Source organism: Anolis carolinensis, chromosome 6 (assembly GCF_035594765.1).
Source record: "Anolis carolinensis isolate JA03-04 chromosome 6, rAnoCar3.1.pri, whole genome shotgun sequence".
In the NCBI taxonomy this organism is placed as follows: domain Eukaryota; kingdom Metazoa; phylum Chordata; class Lepidosauria; order Squamata; family Dactyloidae; genus Anolis; species Anolis carolinensis.
In genome coordinates, this window is record NC_085846.1 from 19120500 (window position 1) to 19129086 (window position 8587).

The window sequence follows — 8587 nt, forward strand, 5'->3', positions numbered from 1 at the left end:
CATTGTTTTTAACTTGGCTTTTGGTATTCTCCATCTTGTCCACAACTTAGTTTCTTTGCTGAAGTACTTGGGTTTTAGGAAGTTATCCCTACACAATGCTTCTAAGTTTGATTGTACTTTGAACTTTGTTTATTCTGTTGCTCTTTGGTAATTATTCTGTGTCTGGAATACCTTGGGCAATGCTAAAAATGCTAGACCCTTCTCTTTTGCCATGTGAAAAGTATCTATTTTCTGTTGATTTTCTTCTCCAGCGTGGGCTAGACATAAAAGAATTTATTCACCCTTTCTGGTAAGCTCTACCTTCTGATGTTTTTATCCCACTTTATGGCCACATACATTCTAAAGGGCTGTTTTGTGTCACAAAGGAATTTTTTTTTACCTTTGCTCACTGCTCAAACGGGATTTTTGGAAACTCAAAATGAAGTTGCAAAGCTACTTTTTCTGACATGTATGTTGGCTTCCATAGAGTTGAACCCATGTAGTAAGTTGTGTAGGTTCATGAGTACTAGGAAAGTTTCTTTGCTCTTCTGCTGTCCTTCCTCCTGTCACCTCCATGCCCACACTCATTTTGTGTGCTCTTTGGTTTTTTATGTTGCCCCCCCTTTCCCATTGCACAGCAATGAAACTTCAAAGCAGTTGTGTGTTTTTAATGTGAAACAAAACTAGACAGCTTCACCAGGTTGGAATTACAGGGTTAGAAAACAGTTAATGTGTGGGCTCTCAGTAGGAAGGTGGAATTAATTCTGGACTGTTTTCTTTTTATTATAGTGAGCATATATCAATCTGTTAGTCTTTAAAATCTAATATAGAGAATTTGTAAGCATATTGATATGTCTAGGAATATTGTGTGGAAATAAGAGAATTGAAGCCTTTAAATAATATATTTATTTCCCTTGTTTAGATTTTTAAAATGATAAAATGTTTCAAGAATTCTCTTCACTTTCTTGGTAGTCCCTTTGACAGTCACCACCAGGTTTCTGCCTTGGGTAGCTTGGCCATTGCCTTTTCTCAAGGTGTACACATCTTATATTAGGGTGGATATTATGGGATTCTCCAAGCTGCAACTGCCATCAGATCTAGCCAGTATTTTAAATGACAAGGGATAAGCAAAGCTCCTACATATCAACTTCACCAAACTGTTGGGGACACAGATGGGAAATATAAAAGGCCTCAATGTTGTTGTGGTAGGAACATTGCCTCTCCAAGTGTTCTTAAGACTATAACTTCCATTAGTCTCACCAGAATACCATATAGTGAAGTTTGACAGGAGTTCAAGAACAACTGGAGAAAACACATTCTTCTTCCCTGCTTAACACAGTGAACCGGAATGCCTATTTTTTCTTTGTACTTAGTGTTCATAGTGAAGGGTTGAGTCAAGAGTAAGTCAGGAATTCAAAATTGTGTGGAATGTAGTATTTACCCCTTCTGTTCAAAATATAGCTTTGCTTTTGTTATTTAGGGTTTTGCTATTAGCTTCCAACTCTTCTCTGATGATTGATACTCAGTAGACTCCCCTTTTAAACAGAATATTAAAATTTATGTATTATAAAGATGCAGGCCAAGAAGGCCATAATGAGCAACCCCCCCCCCCCCCCACACACACACACACACAAAACCCTCCGGTTTGGTTTCATGGCACTTTACTTGCCAGCATTTATCAGGCCAGGTGTAGTGACAGTGTAGTTATGCGATGTGAGTGTGTGGAGGTTACATGGGTTGAACTATAAGTAATGGATTAGATCCCAAGGAGCTTAGTTGAACTTAGTGCCTGCTCTATTTAGTTCTAGTTGATAGTTTGTTTATTTCAGTAGGATCAAAGTGCAGCAGTCTCTGAATCCAACCCACTGTCTTTACATCAGGGCCCTAAATAATTGTAGTGCGGTATTTTAAAAATTAGCTATATTGGTGAAATCCTGGCCAATATCTCTCTACCCCTATGAATGAATACAACAATGTCACTGTGTTTGGATTTGCTTTTAATCATGGTTGTGGACATTAAATACAAATGTAACAGCAGTATCAACTCCCCCTATTTTCAGAAGCATATGCACAACTAATCCACATAAACAGTGATGGTAACCAGTCCCTCCAGTTAGGCTTGTCAAATTCAGAACTGGAGATGGTTCCTGTACCTTTAATATCTATATAGGAGACAAAATATTATCAGGTGCTGCTTGCTACATGGTTGTGTGATAAGAACAACCATGCAACCTTTAAGGCAGTGGTTTTCAACCTGTGAGTCCCCATGTGCTTTGACCTACAACTCCCAGAAATCCCAGCCATTTTACCAGCTGTTAGGATTTCTGGGAGTTGAAGGCCAAAACATCTGGGGACCCACAGGTTGAGAACCACTGCTTTAAGGCATCTCCAGTTTCACTGTGACAGACCACCCAGTCAACTCCCTGTTCTTTAAAAGTGTGTTGTTTGCATGGCTGTAAATGGAGGTTATTTAATGAAGGAAGTAAATATGACAAAATCCTGATTTTGGGCTCTCTTTCTGACTAAGCAAATGCAACAGACACCCTAGTTCCTTCCGCTTATTAAATGTAGATATATAGCAGGTTGGTCAGTGTCACTCATTGTTATGCTATGTGTGGAAGAGGTAATAGCAAATTGAGGTGAGGGAAAAAAGCAGAGGCAGAATAATTTTCAGACATATTTTTTGTGCCAGTAAATTGTATCTGTCTTGGAGTCTTGTCCCTCCTGCTCCATTTTATTTGAGTTCAGTGTTACACATTGCAAGCATAACCTATATCTGGGAACATCACTCGCACTATTTGAGGAGAATGTGATGTGACAACTGTGTAACAAAGGGCATGTGTATTTTAAACAAGATGTGATGCATGACATGGACAAACCTGTAAATTTTCCACTTTGTGTTCCCGACTTTCATTTTCCATTCTTGTGCTGGATTCTGCTTCTCTTGTGTTGCCTCCGTTGCTCACAGTACACTCATCCATAAAGTAGGAAACACTACACTTGGGCACAGGCGTTTAGTAGTGCTTTCTACTTTATGGATGAGTCCACTGTCCTTAAAAATACAGCTTCAGGTTCTCTTCTTGGCTCTTGTCATTGTCTATATTCATTTCTGATGGTTTCTGAGCTGGTTTTCCCCTATTCATCTCCCCTACCCCATCCCATTGGCAGCTCCCAACATAGGAAACAACAGGGAGCTGCTAGAAGGAAGGGAGGTTTGATGTGCTTTTTTTTTTGTGTGGGGTTTACAACATTCAAAATATCCATCATTACCCATGTAGGCTAACAGTCTACATTGGGTTTACGTTACCTTGGGGAATGCAGAACAAGTATTTACAACATACACAATATATACACAAAATAGTACAAGTTATGATGGGACCCAGTTTCCATCCACTAATACTTACTTGCCTTTCCTTCTTCCTCCCACACTTACTTTGCATAGACCTTGCTCTCCCTTCTGTAATAAAGTTAAAAGTTCCTTTATTGATTAAATTAGCATTAAATTGGCATGTATGCATTAACAAAAGAATATATGAAAAATGAAAGTATGTGTCATCCTACTTCTCAAATGGCTGTTTCTGCTGTTGGAGAAGCAGTGAATCTTAATTTGAGTGTCAATGAAATAAAATATGACTTTAACCTTTCTGCTTAGAGCAGAGTAGACTCCAAGTTTAATGGAATAGTTCACTTTAAATCCCCATGTTTTAACCTCACAGTTTAAGTTTTCTTTGGAGCCACTCACACAACATCTTTAACATTTTCACATATCTAAAACTAACCCACTGATGTGTTTGTTCAGCTCTCTTCTCCAGCTCTGCCCCTCTTGTCTTATCTACCTCCTGTAGTTGATAGAACAAATTCAAGACGTTTTAGTTCTTACAACACATTTCAGTTCTCGGGAGCTGGGATGAAAACCCAGGTATTTTAATTGGGAGGCTTGCACAAGCTGTGCTGATGGGGGATATTGGGAATTTAGCCATTAGCCTCCGCCAAAAAAAACTTGAAGTGCTCCTGAAAAATATCAAACCCTCCCATGCTTTGGGTTCCCAAAGCATGGGGGGGGGGGGGTTGGCCCAGGGACCCCACAGAATATTGTGGAAATACATCCAAAGACATTTTGAAGCATTTTAGGGTGAAAAAAATCCAAAAGTATTGATCCTAGAGGACCCCAAAATGTCCCTAAATTCATGGCACATCCATTGAACTATGACTCCAGAGACCGATAATCAAATTACAGTTTGGCCACGGGAACCCACTGCGCAAGTCACGTTCTCGGCCTCAGAGAAAGGCAATGGCAAAACTTATCTGAATTAATCTACCCAATTAATCTACCTGTGACAGGTTCACCTTTAGGTTCCAATAAGAACAACAAAATACTGCAGACTATTATATTAAGTCTTGGATCCCAAAACCTGTGAATCTAAGGGATCGTAACTAGTTCTGAGACTTAAGCATTATAATATTCTGTTGCAGTGTTATGCTTGCTTCAAATATGTATCACTGCATTTTGGTTTAATATAGGGAAAGAAGTCTGTGGCCTTCTGCATGTTGTTGGACTCCAGCTCCCATCAGCTCCACAATTCTGATAATGGCAGGGACAATGGGAGTTGGATTCTAACATTTGGAAAGTTTGCTGCCTTTGGTTTAAGTGGCAAGAGATCCAACCTCTCCTTACACAGTTTAAGGAAAGTACATCACAAATCCAGTTAATGCAGTCACTGAATTTCCTAACAAAGTATCATCATAACCTGATCATGTACTGTTTCTCTCACTAACATATAGTGTATTTCTGGTATATCTCTGGAGGGAATTCCCCAAAATATGCATGGTAATGGAGAAGTTCCTGCTTTTCCTAACACTCAGAGTGCAGTAAGTTAAAATGCGAGGATTAAGAAAAATAGTTACATATATGGGAAAGCAGCACAATAAAATCAGTATGTCCCACAATGTGTAATGCAACATATCAAATCCAGTGGCTGATCAAAACTAAAGTAGACCCACTGAATCAATGAAACTTAAGTTTATCTACTGGCAATTGATTTGAGCAAGTTCTAGCATAGAGAAGCAACTGGATTTCACTCACATGTATTTTTGAGTATTGATAATAGTGCAGGAGTTGGCTCCTGTCTGGATTTAATAAAGTACTTTGGTTTCATGGGTCACAATTCTGGAACTCATCTAATATGTGATAATAACCTGCAGCTCCCCAGTTTTGCAGACTGAGGCAGGCAGTAAGCCTGAGAGCTTTGCTACGAACCACCAAGTCATTTGCAACCATATTGGAACAGTCCCATCTTAACAATGCATTGGAATTTGGAAGGCAAAAAGAATACATAAGATTTTAGAGGGAATACTTGATTCTGCTTGCTGTTTTAGTGTCAAAAATGTGTACATTTACAGGCAGCTAAAAATGCCTTACCTAATATAATATAATTGTTTATATACAGCACAGTTGTTTCCTTTTAAAATAACTTTGTGCCAAACCGGTGCTTTCCAGAAGTATTGGATTAAAGCTTCCATCATCCCCAGCAGTCATGACTAATTGGAGAAGAATGATGTCCTACATTTTAAGAAAAGTTTCTGTTCCCATAAAATGTCAGGATAATTAGAGGCCCTACTAACAACAAATACAAAAATGATTCATATATTAGAAAACAAAGAGAATAAATGAGTAAGAAATTTAGTCGTAATTATATTCATCTGGAAGTACATTTCATAGCTTTAAATGCCACTTATTCCTGAGTGAGCACATGCTATTGTTCATTTCAGAGAACAGCGGTACAAAATGGTGGCGCATGTAGCTTGCTTACTATCCAATTTAGCTTCAGTCCTATCCACATGTCACTTGTGTGTTAAACCAAAGTAAAGGGTGGAACTTTTTAGGATACAATCTGATATCCATTTATTTGGGAGTAAATGCCACTGAGCATAATGCAACTTATTTCTAAGTAGACATGTGGAGGATTGCAGAGTGAGGAAGTTTTTTTTCTGTAACAAAGTTGAAACGTGTTCTACAAAGCAGTTTGTAAATTGGGTTGTGAGTTTTCCGGGCTGTATGGCCATGTTCCAGAAGCATTCTCTCCTGATGTTTTGCCCACATCTGTGGCCAGCATCCTCAGAGGTTGTGAGGTATATTGTGTATGTATCAATATACTTCACAACCTCTGAGGATGCCAGTATAGATGTGGGCGAAACGTGAGGAGAGAATGCTTCTGGAACATGGCCATACAGCCTGAAAACTCGCAAGAACCCAGTGATTCCAGCCATGAAGGCCTTCGACAACAGTTTGTACACTGCATTGCAATATTAATATGATTGTGCATTTGTTAACAACAGAGAAAAGGAAAGAAACATGGAGGGAAATCACTAATTTCTGTTAAAGAAATTACAGAATTTTTAAAAGCCTGCTGTTTTGAAGAACATTGAGCGTTTTCAAAGCCTATATGTAACTATTTCCCCACATGGATCTGCAGTTAATATTTTTATTTGCTTCCTGTTACAATCTTGTATTTTTCCTTCTCCCCCTTCTCCTTATAGAATTCATAACTGCTGGATTTTTCCTGCATTATTCATGTTCCTTTTACCAGTCTCCCATGATTTTACCAAGAAGGCCCTCTGCTTTTCTCTTGTTGAATTCTCTTTGGAATTAATTTTCAGGTACAGCAACAAGACTGCTGTTCCTACAGTGAGTATTCTGTAGATCTAGAGTTGTAAAAAAAGCCTTCTATTTTTTTTCTCCCATTCCACCCAGTTAGCTCCTACTTGAATTCCAGATATGGAGAAGGGATTTTCATGCCTTACCTATTGCCTTGGTCTGTATGTTTGTCTTAGAACAGGGTTCATGAAGGCAGAGAAATCGGGTTTCCTGGTATGGGATCCTAAGTCACCCACATTTCTTCAAGGGCCAAGTGTAAGTTTCATTGGTTTTCCATCTCCTGAAAAGCTGTACACTTCTGCATAGAGAGGAGGAGCAAGTGAAAGGTAGATCTGAAATTGGGAACCCTCAACCACATTTGCCGCCAGAAAGAACAATCCGTTTTTTTTCCAAACGCTAGAGGGTGCGCGCGCTATATTTCCCAGAACTCTCTTCTCGCCAGCCGAGTGCTTGAAGAGTCATGATTGTTCACCCACTGGCTGTTGCAGCCGCCATATTTCTTCATGCGTGAGCTGCGCGGCGGTTTGACTGACGCAACTTCCCCATTCTTGCTTCCCATTTTAAGTGTGCTTAAGACACAGTATGCAGCATTGGGATTGATGTCCATCTGCTGCCGCCCACCCCTTCCCCCAGTTCCTTTTGCATCCTTTGAAAGATGCAAATGAATTTCCCCCAAAAAGCAATTTTAGAGAACGTTAGAGTTTCTCCAGCTCTTCGCCCTGTCTTGAAAGCACCGAAGTCTCTTAAAGATCCTCCCAGATACAGGAATAGATCTCTAAAAATTTTTGACCCTGTAACATTCCTGAAATATGCCAGTGTGTGCTGCTCTTAAATAATCTAAGAGGTCTGGCCCCGTATCATTGCTAAACACCCCTACCCTAGTTCTCCATTCACAACTAATGTTGCAAGCCAAAATGTAGGCCCACTGTTCCCGACCCTTACTCAACAGCCCATAAGGATTACAGAAAATCTACCTTTTGGTTGGTTGTAATCTATCAGGCCAGCTCAGGAGACAGGTCGCCAGCTGCAGTAGAGAGATGGAAGCAATGGGGTTTGGCCCATTTATAGACGCCTTGCCCAACCCTGCCTACCGTGCGTCTCCTCCCACTCCGGGAGATCATCACATGACACTTGCTATCTTTCTCCTCCTTGCCCCAAACCACAGGAAATGTCAAGAGGCCTCTTCTCTAACTGGGGCAGGAAGTTGCAGCTACCCTACCCCCTGAACTTAGTTTTGTGTCTCCCCTCCACCCAAAGTTCGAAGGAGCTGTGGTTAAGCCTGTTTGGGAATGGGGGTTGGGGTCGCTTTTAGCTATGTTAGGGTCCAGTGAAAGGCATGGGGTAAGAGGGTCCCATGGGGGTGACTCAGACACCTGCATCCTCTTGTTAACAGCAGGCTTCACTTTCAAATGTGCATCTGTAGCAAAGGCCGGGCTATGGAAGCCTTTTCGCAGAACTGAAACAAAATCCTTTCTTGACGTTTTTAGGGTGGTGGCAACAGTGGCGAGGAGCGAGGCATGTCGATCTGTGGTTTTGGTCATGGCCATGGAGCTTGTGATATGAACCAACATAGATCAACATTCAGGCCCACATTTCTCTAGAAGTTTTGCACTTTTCTGAGGCCCTCTGAATCTCAATCCTCTTTGCTACATGGCTTATACATTGTCCTGGGCTGGGCTAATCCTGCTCGAAGTCATTTTTAAATGTCTCCCATTCCCTTGCCAAGATCTATGTTCTGTGTTCACATAAGGGCATTAGTATTCACATAAGAGCATTGGCTAGTCTCTCTTGTCTTTACTGTATTTCAGTGACTTGCTTACTTGTGCGAGCCATCTCCTGTAGCTGGCCAAAGCAAAATTAACCGTGGGAAATTAAAGATGGCAGATGAGGGCAAAGATTAGTTATTGATGCTTTCACTGATACAGTGGAAGAAGCTAGAAGGTTACATGATCT

At 40.5% G+C, this 8587-nt stretch overlaps 1 long non-coding RNA gene and 1 other non-coding gene across 2 annotated transcripts; both read right to left on the minus strand.

Annotated features, from left to right (window-relative positions):
• Positions 1-1959: 1959 nt before the first annotated feature.
• LOC103280016 (uncharacterized) lies at positions 1960-7677 on the minus strand. The gene is made up of 2 exons (XR_009999804.1): positions 7609-7677; positions 1960-6932 (listed from the first exon to the last, which is right to left on the minus strand). It is a non-coding gene; the product is annotated as an uncharacterized LOC103280016 (long non-coding RNA).
• Positions 2943-3032, minus strand: mir142 (microRNA mir-142). Its single transcript, NR_129862.1, has one exon. It is a non-coding gene; the product is annotated as a microRNA mir-142 (primary transcript).
• Positions 7678-8587: the final 910 nt, after the last annotated feature.